Here is a 23,120-nt window from a genome sequence, read left to right on the forward strand (position 1 = left end):
TCCACAAGTCTGGTTCATCCTTGGGAGCAATTTACAAATGCCTGAAGGTACCACGTTCATCTGTACAAACAATAGTACGCAAGTATAAACACCATGGGAGCACGCAGACGTCATACCACTCAGGAAGGAGACGCGTCTCCTAGAGATGAACGTACTTTGATGTGAAAAGTGCAAATCAATCCCAGAACAGCAGCAAAGGACCTTGTGAAGATGCTGGAGGAAACAGGTACAAAAGGATCTATATCCACAGTAAAACGAGTCCTATAGTGGGGCAAAAAAGTATTTAGTCAGCCACCAATTGTGCAAGTTCTCCCACTTAAAAAGATGAGAGGCGCCTGTAATTTTCATCATAGGTACACTTCAACTATGACAGACAAAATGAGGAAAAAAATCCAGAAAATCACATTGTAGGATTTTTAATGAATTTATTTGCAAATTGTGGTGGAAAATAAGTATTTGGTCACCTACAAACAAGCAAGATTTCTGGCCATCACAGATCTGTAACTTCTTCTTTAAGAGGCTCCTCTGTCCTCCACTCATTACCTGTATTAATGGCACCTGTTTGAACTTGTTATCAGTATAAAAAGACACCTGTCCGCAACCTCAAACAGTCACACTCCAAACTCCATTATGGCCAAGACCAAAGAGCTGTCAAAGGAACCCCAGAAACAAAATTGTAGACCTGCACCAGGCTGGGAAGACTGAATCTGCAATAGGTAAGCAGCTTGGTTTGAAGAAATCAACTGTGGGAGCAATTATTAGGAAATGGAAGACATACAAGACCACTGATAATCTCCCTCGATCTGGGGCTCCACGCAAGATCTCACCCCGTGGGCTCAAAATGATCACAAGAACGGTGAGCAAAAATCCCAGAATCACACGGGGGGACCTAGTGAATGACCTGCAGAGAGCTGGGACCAAAGTAACAAAGCCTACCATCAGTAACACACTACACCACCAGGGACTCAAATCCTGCAGTGCCAGATGTGTCCCCCTGCTTAAGCCAGTACATGTCCAGGCCCGTCTGAAGTTTGCTAGAGAGCATTTGGATGATCCAGAAGAAGATTGGGAGAATGTCATATGGTCAGATGAAACCAAAATTGAACTCTTTGGTAAAAACTCAACTCGTCGTGTTTGGAGGACAAAGAATGCTGAGTTGCAGCCAAAGAACACCATACCTACTGTGAAGCATGGGGGTGGAAACATCATGCTTTGGGGCTGTTTTTCTGCAAAGGGACCAAGACGACTGATCCGTGTAAAGGAAAGAATGATTGGGGCCATGTATCGTGAGATTTTGAGTGAAAACCTCCTTCCATCAGCAAGGGCATTGAAGATCAAACGTGGCTGGGTGTTTCAGCATGACAATGATCCCAAACACACCGCCCGGGCAACGAAGGAGTGGCTTCGTAAGAAGCATTTCAAGGTCCTGGAGTGGCCTAGCCAGTCTCCAGATCTCAACCCCATAGAACATCTTTGGAGAGAGTTGAAAGTCCATGTTGCCCAGCAACAGCCCCAAAGCATCACTGCTTTAGAGGAGATCTGCATGGAGGAAAAAAATACCAAAATACCAGCAACAGTGTGGCCAAAATACCAGCAACAGTGTGTGAAAGCCTTGTGAAGACTTACAGAAAACGTTTGACCTCTGTCATTGCCAACAAAGGGTATATAACAAAGTATTCAGATAAACTTTTGTTATTGACCAAATACTTATTTTCCATAATTTGCAAATAAATTCATTAAAAATCCTACAATGTGATTTTCTGGATTTTTTTTTCTCATTTTGTCTGTTATAGTTTACCTATGATGAAAATTACAGGCCTCTCTCATATTTTTAAGTGGGAGAACTTGCACAATTGGTGGCTGACTAAATACTTTTTTGCCCCACTGTATATCAACATAACCTGAAAGGCCGCTCAGCAAGGAAGAAGCCACTGCTCCAAAACTGCCTTAGAACCTGTTAGGGGATAGGGGGCAGCATTTTCACTTTGGATGAATTGCGTGCCCATAGTGAACTGCCTCCAACTCTGTCCTAGATGCTAACATATGCATAATATTATTACTATTGGATAGAAAACACTGAAGTTTCTAAAACTGTTTGAATTATGTCTGACTATAACAGAACTCATAGGGCAGGCAATCTTCCAAACAGGAAGTGGAAATTCTGAGGCTGGTCGAATTTGAAGTCATCGCCTATTCACACCCTAATAAGATATGGATCTGTTCACACTTCCTACGCCTTCCACTAGATGTCAACAGTATAACGTGGAATGAAGCCTCTAGTGTGATATTTGACTGAATGGGAGGGGAATGAGTCACTGGCCTGACAGAATGCCATTTCCTGGTTGCACAATTTTCTGTTGATATCGCCTGCGTTCCATTACTCTGTAGACAAAAACGAATGCTCTGGTTGGAACGTTATTGCATATATATGAAAATAACATCCTGAAGATTGATTCTCTACTTACTTTGACCAGTTTATTCGAACTGGAATATGTCTTTTTGAAGTTTTCGTCCGAGTTTGCCTGGACCAGCTCCAGATATTGGGCATGTGAGCTAAATGTGGTAGCAAATTGCAAAAATTGGACACTAGTAATGGACATTATGGAACAAAACAACAATTTATTGTGGAACTAGGACTCCTTGCACTGCATTCTGATGAAAGATCACCAAAGGTAAGGGAATATTTATGATGTAATTTCGTATTTCTGTTGACTCCAACATGGTGGAGAAATATATTTACTTCTGAGCGCTGTCTCAGATTATTGCATGGTATGCTTTTTTCATAACGTTTTTTAAAAAATCTGACACATCGGTTGCATTAAGAACCAGTATCTTTAATTATATGTAAAACATGTATCTTTCGTCAAAGTTTGTGATAAGTATTTCTGTTATCTGACGTAGCTCTCTGTAATTACTCCTGATATTTTGGAGGCATTTCTGAACATGGCATCAATATGCATATTATCGAAGAAAACATAAATGTATTGTGTAACATGATGTCATATGAGTGTCATCTGATGAAGATTATCAAAGGTTAGTGATTAATTGGATCTCTAATTCTGCTTTTGTGACTATCTTTGGCTGGGAAAAATGGTTGTGTCTTTTTGGATTTGGTGGTGATCTAACAAATATATGTTGTGTTTTCACTGTAAAACATTTTTAAAAATCGGACATGATGGGTAGATTAACAAAATGTTTATCTTTCATTTGCTGTATTGGACTTGTTAATGTGTGAAAGTTAAATATTTCTAAAAAATATTTTTGAATTTCCCGCATCACCTTTTCAGTGGAATTTCGGGGGGGTCCGTTAGCGGAACGTGTGTCCTAGACAGGTTTTAACAAAGCCAGATTACTGTTTGCAATTGCACATGGGGACAAAGATCGTACTTTTTGGAGAATTGTCCTCTGGTCTAATGAAACAAAAATAGAACTGTTTGGCCATAATGACCATCGTTATGTTTGGAGGAAAAAGTGGGAGGTTTGCAAGCCGAAGAACACCTTCCCAACCATGAAACACGGGGGTGGCAGCATCATGTTGTGGGTCTGCTTTGCTGCAGGAGGGACTGGTGCACTTCACAAAATAGATGGCTTCATGAGAAATTAAAATGATGTGGATATATTGAAGCAACATCTCAAGACATCAGTCAGGAAGTTAAAGCTTGGTCGCTAATGGGTCTTCCAAAGGGAAAATGACCCCAAGTATACTTCCGAAGTTGTGGCAAAATGGCTTCAGGAGAACAAAGGCAAGGTATTGGAGTGGCCATCACAAAGCCTTGACCTCAATCCTATAGAAAATGTGAAGGCAGAACTGAAAAAGCGTGTGTGAGCAAGGAGGCCTACAAACCTGACTCAGTTACCCCAGCTCTGGCAGGAGTAATGGGCCAAAATTCTCCCAACTTATTGTGGGAAGCTTGTGGAAGGCTACCCGAAATGTTTGACCCAAGTTAAACAATTTAAAGGCAATGCTACCAAATACTAATTGAGTGTATGCAAACTTCTGACCCACTGGGAATGCAATGAAAGAAATTAAAGCTGAAATAAATCACTCTACTATTATTCTGACATTTCACATTCTTAAAATAAAGTGGTGATCCTAACTGACCTAAGACAGGGATTTTTACTGTTATTAAATGTCAGGAATTGTGAAAAACTGAGTTTAAATGTAGTTGGCTAAGGTGTATGTAAACTTCAGAATTCAACTGTAGATATAAAAATGAGCGATGGCCGAGCGGCATAGGCAAGGTACAATAGATGGTATAAAATACAGTATATACATATGATATGAGTAATGTAAGATATGTAAACATTAAAGTATCATTATTTAAAGTGGCATTGTTTAAAATGACTAGTGATCCATTTATTAAAGTGGCCAGTGATTCGGTCTCAATGTAGGCAGCAGCCTCTCTGAGTTAGTGATTGTCTGATGGCCTTGAGATAGATGTTTTTCAGTCTCTAGGTCCCAGCTTTGATGCACCTGAACTGACCTCACCTTCTGGATGGTAGTTGTGTGAACAGGCAGTGGCTCGGGTGGTTGTTAGCCTTGATTATGTTTTTGGCCTTCCTGTGACATCGGGTGCTGTAGGTGTCATGGAGGGAAGGTAGTTTTCCCCCGGTGATGCATTGTGCAGACCACACCACCCTCTGGAGAGCCTTGCGGTTGAGGGCGGTGCATGGCTGCAAACTTAAAGATTTAGTTGGAGGCGTGCATGGCCACGCAGTTGTGGGTGAACAGGGAGTACAGGAGGGGGCTGATCACGCACCCTTGTGGTGCCCCAGTGTTGAGGGTCAATGAAGTGGAGATGTATCCTACCTTAACCACCTAGGGGTGGCCCGTCAGAAAGTCCAGAACCCAATTGCACAGGGCGGGGTTGAGGGCCTTTAGCTTGATGATGAGTTTGGAGGGTACTATGGTGTTGAATGCTGAGCTGTAGTCAATGAACAGCATTCTTACATAGGTATTCCTCTTGTCCAGATGGGATAGGGCAGTGTGCAGTGTGATGGTGATTGCATCATCTGTGGATCTGTGGGGGTGGTATGCAAACTGAAGTGGGTCTAGGGTGGCCGGTAAGGTGGAGGTGATAAGATCCTTGACTAGTCTCAAAACACTTCAGAAGTGAGTGCTACGGGGTGTTAGTCATTTAGTTCAGTTATCTTTGCCTTCTTGGGTACAGGAACAATGGTGACCATCTTGAAGCATGTGGGGACAGCAGACTGGGATAGGGAGGAATTGAATATGTCCGTAAGCACACCAGCCAGCTCGTCTGTGCATGCTCTGAGGTCGTTGATAGGGATGCCATCTGGGCCAGCAGCCTTGCGAGGGTTAACGTGTTTAAATGTTTCGCTCACGTCAGCCACGGAGAAGGAGGGGGGGGGTACAGTCCTTGTTAGCAGGCCGCGACTGTGGCACTGTATTATCCTCAAAGCGGGCAAAGAAGGTGTTTAGTGTTTCTGGAAGCATGCCGTCGGTGACCGTGACATGACTGGTTTTCTTTTTGTAGTCCTTGATTATCTGTGTATTTGTGTATTTTTTTCTGACCGGAACATTATTGCACTTAATTATGGCCAACGTCACTCAGTTACTCGACTACTATTGTTATTTGCCTAGCCTCACTTTACTTCAGAGATTACTAACCGCTAGCCTAACTAGATACCATCTCATTGTTTACTTCCTTCCGTTTTGATTTCCTTTCTTGAAGACCAATAGTAAGATGCTCCTTTGTCCCGCATCCTGTAATTATCCATCTTAGAACCAGGAGGAAGAGTATCTACCTGATTACAGACTCTATGGAAGTACGAAGTAGGCCTTTGTTTTTTAAACTTGTTACATCAAACACATGTATCTGGCAATTCAATGCCGGGACACCAATCATTGTTTAAGTAACAATAAATGCACAGTTTTATATTTATTTTGAGTCATTTCAGACATTTTTACATTTTCATATAAAATACAGAATACTCTAAATACTCAAACAATGGACCTAAAAACTGTCTGGGGTACTGACAAACATCCAGGCAAGTGTTATAAAGAGCCCTGAAGTGCTTTTGAGTTAACTTCTCCATTAACATTTAATTGAGAAGGTTTTTGGGGAAAATCTTTCTGCCTACCCACAAGACTGTTCTCATTAGCATCGCTAACTGGCTACATACGAAGTGATAAACAAACCCACGCACCAAACAGACAGAGACAATATTTATGGAGATTAATGATCAGATATTGTGTTATGTTTGGCTTTTTAAGCCAATAGTGGCTAACCAGGGGTGGGATAATGTGGCTTTGATTGGGTAACAGCCAGTTCTATGTTTAAGAGAGTTTGCGATGGATCGATTGAAAAAATCCATGTACTTTCAGAATGAATTGGTGAGCTACTCATAGGTGGGCTGCGAGCTAGTGGTAGCTTGCAATCTACTTGTTGGCAACCCCTCTGCTGTAAGCTATATGTAAAAACAAAAACATAAAACACAATTTCATGTGCTCAAAACATTTTATTTGTGCCTTTCGTACACCTATGAAAACAGAAATCATATGTGTTGGAATGTGGTAACAGTGTACTTTTTTTTATAAAGGTCAGCAAATGCACAGTCAAATTATGGAAAGATCAGAAGCCTACATATCATTATAGGCGCTAACTGTGCTTGATAAATAGTGAAACTCAGCACAAAAGCAATAGTGATGTTTTAATTAATATAAGTGTCGATATGACAGAGGTTAAAAATAGTAGATTATTGTCAGTTTACGCTTACATAGTGAGTGTTCACGCAATGGCATCTGTTGGAGCATGTCCATGTCACAGACAACGAAAGCTAGTGAGTGCATTGTAGGGCCTGCTCTCTCAGTGATGACATTTTGTGCTGATAATCAGCCCGTAGCATTGTCACCGGCTTGTTCTATCCAAACGGTGCCGTCCCTTCCTCCCTCCTGTCTGACCGTTTCATTTGATGGTGGTGCAGGCATCTGCTCAGTGTGCACCGTTCTATCTTTTTTTGCATTTAGGCCACAGAATCAGAAGAATAATCATCAGAGATGTCATATTCATTTCCAGAGTAGACTGATAAGACTGCGTGGATTCGTTGGACTGATTCATTCCACTGTCAGGAGATGGAGCAAAGGCCCTACTGTCAGCAGAAGATGAAATGACATGCCCACGTAAAATTGGTTATAATCATATCACATTTTATTTGTCACATGCGTTGAATACAACCGAATGAATTCCCTTACCGTGAAATGCTTACTTAAAAGCCCTTAATCAACAATGCAGTTATAACAAAATAAGAGTTAAGCAAATATTTACAAAAAAAAGTAACACAATAACGAGGCTATATACAGGGGGGTACCGGTAAATCGAGGTAATATGTACATGTGGGGGGGTAAACGGCGAGTTAGCAGCAGTGTAAAAAAAAGGGTGCGGGGGCAATGCTAATAGTCCAGGTAGCCATTTGATTAATTGTTCAGCAATCTCATGGCTTGGGGGTAGAAGCAAGGAAGCCTGTCAGAAAATCCAGGATCCAGGTGCAGAGGGATGTGTTTAGTCCCAGGGTCCTTAGCTTAGTGATGAGCTTTGTGGGCACTATGGTGTTGAACGCTGAGCTGTAGTCAATGAACAGCATTCTCACATAGGTGTTCCTTTTGTACAAGTGAGAAAGGGCAGTGTGGAGTGCGATTGAGATTGAGTTATTTGTGGATCACACAGTGGCCCAAAACAGCTGGTGCTCTCATGCATGCTTCAGTGCCTCGAAGCGAGCATAACAGGCATTTAGCTCGTCAAGTTATAGTCTGTAATAGTTTGCAAGCCCAGCCATAAACTACGAGTGTCAGAGCCAGTGTAGTAGGATTCAATCTTAGTCCTTTATTGCCGCTTTGCCTGGTTGATGGTTCTTCTGAGGGTATAGCGGGATTTCTTATAAGCATCCAGATTAGTATCCAGCTCCTTGAAAGCAGCAGCTCTAGCCTTTAGCTAGGTACGAATGTTGCCTGTAACTAGTGGCTTCTGGTTTGGATATGTACGTACGGTCACTGTGGGGACGACGTTGTCGATGCACTTATTGATGAAGCCGGTGACTGAGGTGGTATACCTCCTCAATGCTATCAGATGAATCCCGGAACATATTCCAGTCTGTGCTAGCAAAACCGTGTCATCGAACCACTTCCGTATTGAGCGAGGCACTGGTACTTCCCGCTTAAATTTTTGCTTGTAAACAGAAATCAGGAGGATATAATTATGGTCAGATTTGCCAAATGGAGGGCGAAGGAGAGCTTTATACACGTCTCTGTGTGTGGAGTAAAGGTCTAGAGTTTATTTTCTCTCTCTCTGGTTGCACATGTGACATGCTGGTAGAAATTAGGATAAAACCGATTTAAGTTTGCCTGCATTAAAGTCCCCGGTCACTAGGAGCGTCGCTTCTGGATGAGGATTTTCTTGTTTGCTTATGGACTTATACAGCTCGTTGAGTGCGGTCTGTTTGTTGTATTAAGATTCTAACAACGAGAGTGTATTATATAGACTCATTTTGAAAAAGCCAAGGATAGAGGGGGGAATTTTTTTTTTTTTTAAAGGCAGAGTAAATACATTTTTTTACTTTTTAAATTAATGAGCAGTCCAAATGATTGCTTTAATGGTTCAAGTGTTAATGCTAAGCAGTAGAGAGTAATCGGATCCCATTTTTAGATCAAACCCTCAGCATTCCAATCTCAGGGCAGACACTAACCACAAGGCCACTGAGTTGGTAACTGATGTGGGGTGAATAAATGTGGCGTACCTGAGGTCTATTATCATGTACACTTTGGTGGAACTGCAGTGTGCTCCAAGTGGGAGATACATTAGGGGAGAGACTTAATCTCATGTTTTATGTAACTGCTGGATACAGCATGTACAGTACCTCCTGGTGGACATGACAGTGTTTCCCTGGCAAAACACGGCTCAGTGGGTATAAGGCATGAGACTTTCTCCGTTACTGTTATTGCACTTCTTATGCAGAAAAGTATAGAACAATGGACTGTTGAAATGGGTTTGGGTTATGATTCTTATGCGTTTGAGTCAGATGAGGAAGAGAAGTATAGAGGTAGAAGGAATGGATGGTCTAAGGTAAAATGAGAAATAATGAAAGGATTGACTGATATATTTCCATTTCATTGAGAACTTGTGAATGTTAGCATGTAGATATGGTCATAGAAGATTATTTATGTTTAAGAAAACAGATGTATTTTAGAGAAATGTTAGAGCATTACCCAAAGATACAAAACCACACTATAAAAGTCAACAACATGGCATAGGCAGGGCCAATACCAAAATCCAAATAAACATTGAACTAAGTATGGTGCCCTGCTGCACTCCCATGGTATGTTAGACAAAAAGAGCTACCTCCTTTTGGTCCAGCTGCAGAGATGATTTAATAAGGTCTCTTAGAGCCGTCAACTGCTTCTTCTCCTCATCCTGGGTCTGCTTTATCTGTGGAGTGAGAACCATTCACATCACTACAAATTCCCATCAGTCACAATCAAATCACCACATACAATGAATGGAGAGATATACAGTACCAGAGAAAAGATTGGACATACCTACTCATTTCAAGAGTTTTCCTTTATTTAAAAAAAAAATTACATTGTAGAAATGAAATAAGACACATGAAATCATGTAGTAGCCAAAAAAGTGTTAAACAACTCAAAATATATTTTTTATTCTTCAAAGTAGCCACCCTTTGCCTTTGACAGCTTTGCACACTCTCGGCATTCTCTCAACCATCTTTTTAAAATATTTTTTTAATTTGACCTTTAACTAGGCAAGTCAGTTAAGAACAAATTCTTATTTTCAATGACGGCCTAGGAACAGTGGGTTAACTGCCTGTTCAGAGGCAGAACGACAGATTTGTACCTTGTCAGCTCGGGGGTTACAAGTCCAACGCTCTAACCACTAGGCTACCCTGCTGACCCAATGAGGTAGTCACCTGGAATGCATTTCAATGAACCCTTTTGGGATAGAGGGCAGCATTTTCACTTTTGGATGAATCGTGTGCTCAGAGTGAACTTCTTCCTACTCTGTCCCAGACGCTAATATATGCACATTATTAATAGCATTGGATAGAAAAAACTCAGAAGTTTGTAAAACTGTTTGATTGTCTGTGAGTATAACAGAACTCATATGGCAGGCGAAAACCTGAGAGAAATCCAACCAGGAAGTGGGAAATCTGAGGTTTGTAGTTTTTCCCAACTCGGCCCCCATTGAAGGTACAGGGTGATATTAGTTCCGTTTCACTTCCCAAGGCTTCCACTAAATGTCATCAGTATTTAGAATCTGTTTTGAGGATTCTACTCTAAAGGAGGGGCTCATAAGGTCTCTTTGAGTGAGTGGTCTGGCAGAGTGCCACAGCCTCGGTCTGGCGCGCTCACGTGAAAGGTAGCTAGGTTCCACTCAATTTGTACAGACAAAGGAATTGTCCGGTTGGAACATTAATGAAGTTTTATGTTAAAACCAGCCTAAAGATTGATTCCATACTTAGGTTGGCATGTTTCTACGGGCTGTAACGGACTCTTCTTGACTTTTCGTCCGACGTTCGGTGCGACCTGAACGCGCTTTGGATTTGTTTACCCCTAACAAAAGAAGATATTTGAATATAACTGATGGACATTATCGAACAAATCAAAACATTTATGGTGGAACTGGGATTCCTGGGAGTGCATTCTGATGAAGATCATCAAAGGTAAGTGAATATTTAAAATGCTATTTCTGAGAAATGTTGACTACCCTATATGGCGGGTATCTTTTTGGCTGCTTTGTTGTTTAAAGGCTGTACTCAGATTATTGCATGGTTTGCTTTCTCTGTAAAGTTTTTTTTAAATCTGACACAGCGGTTGCATTAAGGAGAAGTTTATCTGAAGTTCCATGTATAATAGTCGTATCTTTATCAATGTTTATTATGAGTATTTCTGGAAATTGATGTGGCTCTCTGCAAATATCACCGCATGTTTTAGAACTACTGAACGTAACGCACCAATGTAAACTCAGATTTTTTTTATTTGACTTTATCAAACAAAACATAGATGTATTGTGTAACATGAAGTCCTATGAGTGTCATCTGGTGAAGATCATCAAAGGTTAGTGATTCATTTTATCTCTATTTCTGCTTTTTGTGACTCCTCTCTTTGGCTGGAAAAAATGGCTGTGATTTTTTGTGGCTTGGTGGTGATTTAACATAATCGTTTGTGGTGCTTTCGCTGTAAATCCTTTTTGAAATCCGACACTGTGGCTGGATTAACGAGAATGTCACTTTAAAATGGTGTAAAATACTTGTATGCTTGAGGAATTTTAATTTTGAGATTATTGTTGTTTTGAATTTGGCGCCCTGCACTTTCACTGGCTGTTGCGGGGCGGAATCCCAGTCCTAGACAGGTTAACTGGTGTGCCTTGTTAAAAGTGAATTTGTTAATGTGAGCCAATCAGTTGTGTTGTGACAAGGTAGGGGTGGTATACAGACGATAGCCCTATTTGGAAAAAGTCCATGTCCATATTATGACAAGAACAGCTCAAATAAACAAAGATAAATGACAGTCCATCATTACTTTAAGACATGAAGCAATTGAAGGTCAGTCTGGAAAATTTCAGGAACTTTGTGCAGACGCAAAAACCATGAAGCGCTATGATGAAACTGGCTCTCATGAGGACCGCCACAGGAAAAGAAGACCCAGAGTTACCTCGCTGCAGAGGATAAGTTCATTAGTTACCAGCCTCAGAAATTGCAGCCCAAATAAATGCTTCACAGAGTTAAAGTAACAGACATCAACATCAACTGTTCAGAGGAGACTGTGTGAATCAGGCCTTCATGGTCGATGCAAAGAAACCATAACTAAAGTACACCAATAAGAAGAAGAGACATGCTTGCGCCAAGAAAAACAAGTAATGGACATCCTACAGGCGGAAATCTGTCCTTTGGTCTGATGAGTTCAAATTTGAGATCTTTGGTTCCAACCTCCTCGTCTTTCTGAGACACAGAGTAGGTAAACGGATGATCTCCGCTTGTGTGGTTCACATCGTGAAGCATGGAGGAGGAGGTGTGATGGTGTGGGGGTATTTTGCTGGAGACACTGTCTGTGATTTATTTAGAATTCAAGGCACACTTAACCAACATGGCTACCACGGCATTCTGCAGCGATACGCCATCCCATCTGGTTTGCGCTTAGTGGGACTATCATTTGTTTTTCAACAGGAAAATGACACAAGACACACCTGCAGGCTGTGTCAGGGCTATTTGACCAATAAGGAGAGTGATGCATCAGATGACCTGGCCTCCACAATCAGCTGAGTTGGTTTGGGATTTTTTGGACCACAGAGTGAAAGACAAGCAGCCAACAAGTGCTGAGCATATGTGAGAACTCCATCAAGACTGTTGGAAAAACATTCATCATGAAGCTGGTTGAGAGAATGCCAAGGATGTGCAAAGCTGTCAAAGGCAAAGGGTGGCTACTTTGAAGAATATAAAATATATTTAGATTTGTTTAAAAATTGATTCCACATGTGTTATTTCATAGTTTTGATGTCTTCGCTATTTTTCTACAATACAGAAAATAGTCAAAATATAGAAAAGCCCTTGAATGAGTAGGTGTCAAAACTTTTGACTGGTACTTTAGATGAAAACATAAAGCCATACAGCAGAGAGACCAACGTAGCCTTTTGTCTAATAATTTTTAAATGTAAATATGACCTACGTTATACAGGTCAGCTGCAAGCTTCTCAATATACTGCTTCAACTTGTCTGCGGTTTTCAATCCATCCTGAAAAAAGCTGAAGAAGAAAGAGTAGTCTGGTTTTCTAGCATAAGCACATATACATAAACATACACTGCTCAAAAAAATAAAGGGAACACTAAAATAACACATCCTAGATCTGAATGAATGAAATATTCTTATTAATTACTTTTTTCTTTACATACTTGAATGTGCTGACAACAAAATCACACAAAATTTATCAATGGAAATCAAATTTAACAACCCATGGAGGTCTGGATTTGGAGTCACAGTCAAAATTAAAGTGGAAACCACACTACAGGCTGATCCAACTTTGATGTAATGTCCTTAAAACAAGCAAAAATGAGGCTCAGTAGTGTGTGTGGCCTCCACGTGCCTGTATGATATCCCTACAACGCCTGGGCATGCTCCTGATGACGTGGCGGATGGTCTCCTGAGGGATCACCTCCCAGACCTGGACTAAAGCATCTGCCAACTCCTCGACAGTCTGTGGTGTGGCGTTGGTGTATGGAGCGAGACATGATGTCCCAGATGTGCTCAATTGGATTCAGGTCTGGGGAACGGGCGGGCCAGTCCATAGCATCAATGCCTTCCTCTTGCAGGAACTGCTGACACACTCCAGCCACATGAGGTCTACCATTGTCTTGCATTAGGAGGAACCCAGGGCCAACCGCACCAGCATATGATCTCACAAGGCGTCTGAGGATCTCATCTCGGTACCTAATGGCAGTCAGGCTACCTCTGGCGAGCACATGGAGGGCTGTGCGGCCCCCCAAAGAAATGCCACCCCATAACATGACTGATCCACTGCCAAAGCGGTCATGCTGGAGGATGTTGCAGGCAGCAGAACGTTCTCCACGGCGTCTCCAGACTGTCACATCTGTACTCAGTGTGAACCTGCTTTCATCTATGAAGAGCACAGGGCGCCAGTGGCGAATTTGCCAATCTTGGTGTTCTCTGGCAAATGCCAAACGTCCTGCACGGTGTTGGGCTGTAAGCACAACCCCCACCTCATACCACCCTCATGGACTCTGTTTCTGACCGTTTGAGCAGACACATGCACATTTGTGGCCTGCTGAAGGTAATTTAGCAGGGCTCTGGCAGTGCTCCTCCTGCTCCTCCTGCTCCTCCTTGCACAAAGGCGGAGGTAGCGGTCCTGCTGCTGGGTTGTTGCCCTCCTACGGCCTCCTCCACGTCTCCTGATGTACTGTCCTGTCTCCTGGTAGCGCCTCCATGCTCTGGACACTACGCTGACAGACACAGCAAACCTTCTTGCCACAGCTCGCATTGACGTGCCATCCTGGATGAGCTGCACTACCTGAGCCACTTGTGTGGGTCATAGACTCCGTCTCATGCTACCACTAGAGTGAAAGCACCGCCAGCATTCAAAAGTGACCAAAACATCAGCCAGGAAGCATAGGAACTGAGAAGTGGTCTGTGGTAACCACCTGCAGAACCACTGCTTTATTGAGGGTGTCTTGCTAATTGCCTATAATTTCCACCTGTTGTCTATTTCATTTGCACAGTTGCTTCCTAAGTGGACAGTTTGATTTCACAGAAGTGTGATTGACTTGGAGTTACATTGTGTTGTTTAACTTCTTCGATATAGGGGGCGCTCTTTTAATTTTTGGATTAAAAAACGTTCCCGTTTTAAACAAGATATTTTGTCACGAAAAGATGCTCGACTATGCATATAATTGACAGCTTTGGAAAGAAAACACTGACGTTTCCAAAACTGCAAAGATATCTGTGAGTGCCACAGAACTGGTGCTACAGGCGAAACCAAGATGAAATTTCAAACAGGAAATGCCCCAGATTTTGAAGGCGCTGAGTTCCAATGTCTCCTTATATGGCTATGAATGCGCAAGGAATGAGCCTAGACTTTCTAACGTTTCCCCAAGGTGTCTGCAGCATTGTGACATATTTGTAGGCATATCATTGGAAGATTGACCATAAGAGACTACATTTACCAGGTGCTCGCTTGGTGTCCTCCGTTGCAATTATTGCGTAATCTCCAGCTGCGTGTATTTTTCCATTTGCTTCAGAGGAGAAACCCAACTGCCACGAATGACTTATCATCGAATAGATGTGAAAAACACCTTGAGGATTGATTCTAAACAACGTTTGCCATGTTTCTGTCGATATTATGGAGTTAATTTGGAAAAAAGTTTGTCGTTGTAATGACTGAATTTTCTGGTTTTTTTCTTAGCCAAATGTGATGAACAAAACGGAGCGATTTCTCCTACACAAATAATCTTTTTGGAAAAACTGAACATTTGCTATCTAACTGAGAGTCTCCTCATTGAAAACATCTGAAGTTCTTCAAAGGTAAATGATTTTATTTGAATGCTTTTCTTGTTTTTGTGAAAATGTTGCCTGCTGAATGCTAGGCTTAATGCTATGCTAGCTATCAAGCTACCTCTTACACAAATGCTTGTGTAGCTATGGTTGAAAAGCATATTTTGAAAATCTGAGATGACAGTGTTGTAAACAAAAGGCTAAGCTTGTGAGCCAATATATTTATTTCATTTCATTTGCGATTTTCATGAATAGTTAACGTTGCGTTATGGTAATGAGCTTGAGGCTATGATTACGCTCCCGGATACGGGATTGCTCGACGCAAGAAGTTAAGTGTACCCTTTATTTTTTTGAGCAGTGTATATTTTTTAATACGTTTTGGTCTCACAATACAATGGTTTGCATACAATGGCTTGTATTTTGATATCTAACATGAAGGAGTCTGAAAAGTTCTTTGTCCTTCACATACGTTTGATTATTCCAACACTTGTGTTGCCTTTGCCATGCAGCGATCTTACGGAAATTGATATTTTAACCGCAACTGCTAAACTGACAACAACACTGATAGACACATATTGATGGTTGAGGGAGTACTAAGTAACCCAAAACTCATCCCTTCCACTCACAATACATCCCATAATCTGGGTTGGCAGCGCCCACAACTTTTTTTTTCGCCCTTGGACGATGCCTCAGGACTACCTGGCATGATGACTCCTTGCTGTCCCCAGTCCACCTGGCCGTGCTGCTGCTCCAGTTTTAACTGTTCTGCCTGCGGCTATGGAACCATGACTTGTTCACTGGACGTGCTACCTGTCCCAGACCTGCTGTTTTCAACTCTCTAGAGACAGCAGGAGCGGTAGATATACTCTCAATGATCGGCTATGAAAAGCCAACTGACATTTACTCCTGAGGTGCTGACTTGTCAGACCCTCGACAACTACTGTGATTATTATTATTTGACCACGCTGGTAATTTATGAACATTTGAACATCTTGGCCATGTTCTGTTATAAACTCCACCCGGCACAGCCAGAGGACTGTCCACCTCTCAGAGCCTGGTTTCTCTCTAGGTTTCTTCCTAGGTTTTGGCCTTTCTAGGGAGTTTTCCCTAGCCACCGTGCTTCTACACCTGCATTGCTTGCTGTTTGGGGTTTTAGGCTGGGTTTCTGTACAGCACTGAGATATCAGCTGATGTAAGAAGGGCTATATAAATACATTTGATTTTAATCAGCATGGGGCCAAAATAAATGACTCCTATTTGATGATTTTAATAGTGTAATTGATCTCTGTTGGAAAGATATCAGTTTGTCTCTGTGAATGGTTTGTCCTCTGACAAATCAACTGTAAATTTCGGTGTTCCTCAAGGTTCCGTTTTGGGACCACTATTGTTTTCACTATATATTTTACCTCTTGGGGATGTTATTCGAAAACATAATGTTAACTTTCACTGCTATGCAGATGACACACAGCTGTACATTTCAATGAAACATGGTGAAGCCCCAAAATTGCCCTTGCTAGAAGCATGTGATTCAGAAATAAGGATGTGGATGGCTGCAAACTTTCTACTTTTAAACTCGGACAAAACAGAGATGCTTGTTCTAGGTCCCAAGAAACAAAGAGATCTTCTGTTGAATCTGACAATACATCTTAATGGTTGTACAGTCGTCTCAAATAAAACTGTGAAGGACCTCGGCGTTACTCTGAAGAACATATCAAGACCTTTTCAAGGACAGCTTTTTTCCATCTACGTAACATTGCAAAAATCAGAAACTTTCTGTCCAAAAATGATGCAGAAAAATTAATCCATGCTTTTGTCACTTCTAGGTTAGTACTGCAATGCTCTACTTTCCGGCTACCCGGATAAAGCACTAAATAAACTTCAGTTGGTGCTAAATACGGCTGCTAGAATCCTGACTAGAACCAAAAAATTTGATCATATTACTCCAGTGCTAGCCTCTCTACACTGGCTTCCTGTCAAAGCAAGGGCTGATTTCAAGGTTTTACTGCTAACCTACAAAGCATTACATGGGCTTGCTCCTACCTATCTCTCTGATTTGGTCCTGCCGTACATACCTACACGTACGCTACGGTCACAAGACGCAGGCCTCCTAATTGTCCCTAGAATTTCGAAGCAAACAGCTGGAGGCAGGGCTTTCTCCTATAGAGCTCCATTTTTATGGGATGGTCTGCCTACCCATGTCAGAGAGGCAAACTCTGTCTCAACCTTTAAGTCTTTACTGAAGACTTATCTCTTCAGTGGGTCATATGATTGAGTGTAGTCTGGCCCAGGAGTGGGAAGGTGAACGGAAAGGAGCAACGAACTGCCTTTGCTGTCTCTGCCTGGCCAGTTCCCCTCTTCCCACTGGGATTCTCTGCCTCTAACCCTATTACAGGGGCTGAGTCACTGGCTTACTGGGGCTCTCTCATGCCGTCCCTGGAAGGGGTGCGTCACCTGAGTGGGTTGATTCACTGATGTGGTCATCCTGTCTGGGTTGGCGCCCCCCCCTTGGGTTGTGCCATGGCGGAGATCTTTGTGGGCTATACTCAGCCTTGTCTCAGGATGGTAAGTTGGTGGTTGAAGATATCCCTCTAGTGGTGTGGGGGCTGTGCTTTGGCAAAGTGGGTGGGGTTATATCCTTCCTGTTTGGCCCTGTCTGGGGGTGTCCTCGGATGGGGCCACAGTGTCTCCTGACCCCTCCTGTCTCAGCCTCCAGTATTTATGCTGCAGTAGTTAATGTGTCGGGGGGCTAGGGTCAGTTTGTTATATCTGGAGTACCTCTCCTGTCCTATTCGGTGTCCTGTGTGAATCTAAGTGTGCGTTCTCTAATTCTCTCTTTCTCGCTCTCTCTCTCGGAGGACCTGAGCCCTAGGACCATGACCCAGGACTACCTGACATGATGACTCCTTGCTGTCCCCAGTCCACCTGGCCGTGCTGCTGCTCCAGTTTCAACTGTTCTGCCTTATTATTATTCGACCATGCTGGTCATTTATGAACATTTGAACATCTTGGCCGTGTTCTGTTATAATCTCCACCCGGCACAGCCAGAAGAGGACTGGCCACCCCACATATGGTCTCTCTAATTCTCTCTTTCTTTCTCTCTCTCGGAGGACCTGAGCCCTAGGACCATGCCCCAGGACTACCTGACATGATGACTCCTTGCTGTCCCCAGTCCACCTGACCGTGCTGCTGCTCCAGTTTCAACTGTTCTGCCTTATTATTATACGACCATGCTGGTCATTTATGAACATTTGAACATCTTGGCCATGTTCTGTTATAATCTCCACCCGGCACAGCCAGAAGAGGACTGGCCACCCCACATAGCCTGGTTCCTCTAGGTTTCTTACTAGGTTTTGGCCTTTCTAGGGAGTTTTTCCTAGCCACCGTGCTTCTACACCTGCATTGCTTGCCGTTTGGGGTTTTAGGCTGGGTTTCTGTACAGCACTGAGATATCAGCTGATGTATGAAGGGCTATATAAATAAATTTGATTTGAAATAAATTTGATTTGATGATGTCTTACTATTTTTCTTATGTGTACATCTGTAGTATGGTTATTGTTTTTACTGTTGCATCCCTGACTGTGCTACAAATGTCCCAAGATATTGATTAATGGATAAACACTGCCTTTTCTGGTGTGAACAAGACATTTAAGTATGAGCCGGAAGTTGTGTCAGTATACTTACTTGCACTGTGCATGGTAGTACCTTATGAGGTTCTGGAGCAGGTCAACTCCCTTCTTAGTTTTGATCTCATTCACTTTGATCAGGTACTGTTGGGACATGAAGAAAAATGGACGATATTTGGAATGACAGCCTCTTACGCAAATCAAAACAATTCAAAAAAATGAACAATCTAAACTTTTCAATTGTATGGCACACAAATCCCAACGTTTTTTTCCCCAATGTTTGAGTGTGCTTGGTGAATTGTAGCGTGTGTGTGTGTGTGTGTATGCTCAGGAAGTTGTGGCATGAGTGACTGAGTAAGTGATAAGCAAGAATTGTCTTGTATATTCCTGGGCATCCAGCTGTTGTAGCTGATCATGATGAAAAGGGTGTGGCACCAAGAGAGGCATGAGCGTAGGTGTGGCTGAAGGACAGATTTTGTCAAATTAACATCAGATTTAACTTTTCGTAGCAGGTTAGGAGAATTTACGCAGCAGGTTAGGATTAACGTAGCAGGACAGAAAAAAATTGCTTAAGGTTTGGAAAAAAGTCTGGGTTGGTTGTCAAAAGCTGGATATCTTCTAGCCATGACCGAAGGACACCCCCTTCAGCACCATGGACAGGGCCACAAGCTAAAGGATAAAATACAGGTGTTTCCTGTTCAGCACCATGGAGTTACAAACCTCTGCACAGAAAACACATGCACTCACTACCGCACCTCGGACAGCGGCACTGGCTGATTCATAGTGGACAGCGGCACTGGTTAATTCACAGTGGACATGGGCACTCACTTTAGCACTGCTGAACGCTCATAGGGGTAGAACGGGGAATCTGGTTGGATAGAACCGGTTTTAGGATGGAAAATACCTTTAAGGGGTTTCAACCTCTTATAAAGTAGTCAACTGGGTGGGACTTCTTATGGGTTAAGGATCACATAATTGCATCTAGGTCATCAGGAAGAATCAATGAATTATACTCCTGAGCAAACATTCCAGAAAGCAGGTGGCAGTAAATCACCAACACTGACTTTATACCTCTTCAGATAACACTATCCAGGTGGCAGTCTACTGTGCTAAAGGAGCTCCTTAAACTTGACCCCAAAAAACTTCTGGGTCAGAAAGGGTTTAGACCCTTTCTTCTTTAAGGTTGCTGCCCCTATTATCACAGAGCCTCTCTCACATATCTCCTCTCTGGGGAGGTTCTCAGTGCTTGGAAGGCAGCCACCGTGCATCCTTAATTTAAAGGGGGAGATCAAGCTGATTCTAAATGTTATAGGCCAATTTTGATCTTTCCCTGTTTATCAAAAGTGTTGGGAAAAACTTGCTTTCTTGATGTCTGTAGTATTCTCTCTGGTCTGGTATGCAATCTGGTTTCTGCTCAGCTTATGGATGTGTCACTGTAACCTTGAAGGTTTTAAATTGTCACCATTACCCTTACTTCTAAGCAATGTTGTGCTGCTATTTTTATTAACTTGGCCAAAGCTTTTGATATGGTAGACCATTCCATTCTTGTGGGTAGGTAAGGAGTATTGGTGTCTCTGAGGGGTCTTTGGCCTGGTTTGCTAACTACCTCTCTCAAAGAGTGCAGTAAAAAAAGTCAGAATATCTGCTGTCTCAGCCACTACCTGTCACCAAGAGAGTACCCCAAGGCTCGATCCCAGGCCCCACACTCTTCTCAATTTACATCAACAACATAGATGAGGCAATAGGAAGCTCTCATCCATTTATATGCAGATGACAGAGTATTATACTCAGCTGGCCCCTTCCCGGAGTTTGTGTTAAACGCTCTACAACAAAGCTTTCTTAGTGTCCAACAAGCTTTCTCTGCCCTTAACCATGTTCTGAACACCTCCAAAACAAAGGTCATGTGGTTCAGTAAGAAGAATGCCCCCCACTGTGTGATTACTACCTCTGAGGGTTTAGAGCTTGAGGTAGTCACCTCATACCAGTACTTGGGAGCATGGGTAGACGTTACACTGTCCTTCTCATAGCACATATCCAAGCTACAGAATTAGATCTAGACTGTGTTTCCTCTATCGTATTCACTTCTCTTTCACTCAAGCTGCCAAACTAACCCTGATTCAGATGATCATTCTACCCCATGCTAGATTACGGAGACATCATTTATAGTTCAACAGGTAAGGGTGCTCTCGAGTGGCGAGATGTTCTTTACCATCAGATTTGCCACCAATGCTCCTTATTAGGACACATCAATGCACTCTACAGTGCATTCGGAAAGAATTCAGACGCCTTTCCTTGTTCCACATCTTGTTACATTACAACCTTATTCTAAAATTGATAAAATTACATTTTAAACTCACATCAATCTAAACACAATACCTCATAATGACAAAGCAAGATCAGGCTTTTATTTTTTGTGACAACTGTTTTTTATTGGGTGACAAGGGCAATACAATCATAAAAAAAACAATTACACTCAAACATAATTACATCCTGATTGTATGCTAGCCATTTCCTTATATGAAGGTCATGCAGTGGTAACCAGCAGTGAACAATATGTTTTCTGGCAGCAGTCAACCCAGCCAGCTAAACTTTTCGCTGTTTCTCATTCAGCTGCATACCTGTATCATTGTTAAGCTACAGTATAATAAATTCAAGGGGAAAAGTTTTATCACTCATGTCAGAGAGAATATACAACACTGTCCTCAAACTCGTAAACCTCAGGACATCCCATATCATATGATTGTATGTGCCAAGTGTATTGAAGTTACATAGGTGACAGTATGGGCTATGAGCCTGTTTTGCATGAAATCTTACAACTGGTATCCAGTAGGATCTATGTCAAAGTTTAAGATGAATTCATAAATCCTACCAGACATTGAACCAATCAATAGCCTCCACGACAGCCAAATAATTTACCCATGCTTTATACATTGAAAGATATTTCTGCTTTAAATCATTGAGAATAAATAGCAGACACAAAACCTCTGGCCTGGAATGTAAAAATCCATTCTATAACTGGGTGCCTTCCCAAACCATGGGACCCCGTAGTCACAAAGAGATAACAGCCGTCTAAGATATAGAACCCCCATAGGGATGAAGAGCTGACAGCAGTCTAAGAAATAGAACCCCGTAGGGATGAAGCGCTGACAAGATATAGAATGAACCCGATAGGGATGAAGAGCTGACCGCAGTCTAAGATATAGAACCCCATAGGGACAAAGAACTGACAGCAGTCTAAGATATAGAACCCCATAGGGATGAAGAGCTGACAAGACATAGAATGAACCCCATAGGGATGAAGAGCTGACAGCAGCCTAAGATATAGAACCCCATAGGGATGAAGCGCTGACAGCAGTCAGGCTGTAAAAGGAAGTAAAAACAAACTTCTGGAGATAGTGATCATACATAAATCAGCATCTCCAAAACAGTTGGTTAAATGGTCAACAACTTTTAATCATCCACAAGACGTGCTTATCAGTGTTGTGCAGGTTCTGAGTGAAACCAACAACATTATTCGTTCAGTAGAAGAGAAATGTATGTTATTATTGCAGGATTTCTGGTCACTGGCAACGAGAAAGTAGGAAAAGAAGGGAAAACGGAATCAAGACAACAGCCCCAACGACACAATACTTGTGCAGAAATGTAAGAATCTCTCTCTGGCTCAGCAGCAGAGGATGCTAGATGCTGAGGAGGTAAACTAATAGAATCCCTCTTATGCCTCATCTCAGCTGGTGTACATATGAAATCGGATGGAATATATATGAACATGACGGTTAACAGCTTTGCAGTAGAATTTTTAGTGGATACGGGTGCTGAAGTCACTATTGCCCATATCTTATGCAAAATATATTCAGTTGAAGTCAGAAGTTTACATACACTTAGGTTGGAGTCATTAAAACTCGTTATTCAACCACTCCACAAATTTCTTGTTAACAAACTATAGTTTTGGCAAGTGGGTTAGGACATCTACATTGTGCATGACAAGTAATTGTTCCAACAATTGTTTACAGACAGATTATTTCACTTATAATTCACTGTATCACAATTCCAGTGGGTCAGGAGTTGACATAAACTAAGTTGACTGTGCTTTCAAACAGCTTAGAAAATTGCAGAAAATGATGTCATGGCTTTAGAAACTTCTGATAGGCTGATTGACATCATTTCAGTCAATTGGAGTTGTACCTGTGGATGTATTTCAAGGCCTACCTTCAAACTCACTGCCTCTTTGCTTGACATCATGGGGAAATCAAAAGAAATCAGTCAAGACCTCAGAAAAAAAATTGTAGACCTCCACAAGTCTGGTTCATTCTTGGGATCAAATTCCAAACGCCTGAAGGTACCAGGTACATCTGTACAAACAGTAGTACACAAGCATAAACGTCATGGGACCACGCAGCCGTCATACCACTCAGGAAGGAGAAGCGTTCTGTCTCCTAGAGATGAACCTACTTTGGTACAAAAGTGCA

At 42.1% G+C, this 23,120-nt stretch overlaps 1 pseudogene; it reads right to left on the reverse strand.

Moving 5' to 3' along the window:
* Window positions 1-23,120, reverse strand: part of LOC112235126 — a 227,264-nt pseudogene that overhangs the window by 81,729 nt on the left and 122,415 nt on the right.

Source organism: Oncorhynchus tshawytscha, linkage group LG10 (genome assembly GCF_018296145.1).
Source record: "Oncorhynchus tshawytscha isolate Ot180627B linkage group LG10, Otsh_v2.0, whole genome shotgun sequence".
In the NCBI taxonomy this organism is placed as follows: domain Eukaryota; kingdom Metazoa; phylum Chordata; class Actinopteri; order Salmoniformes; family Salmonidae; genus Oncorhynchus; species Oncorhynchus tshawytscha.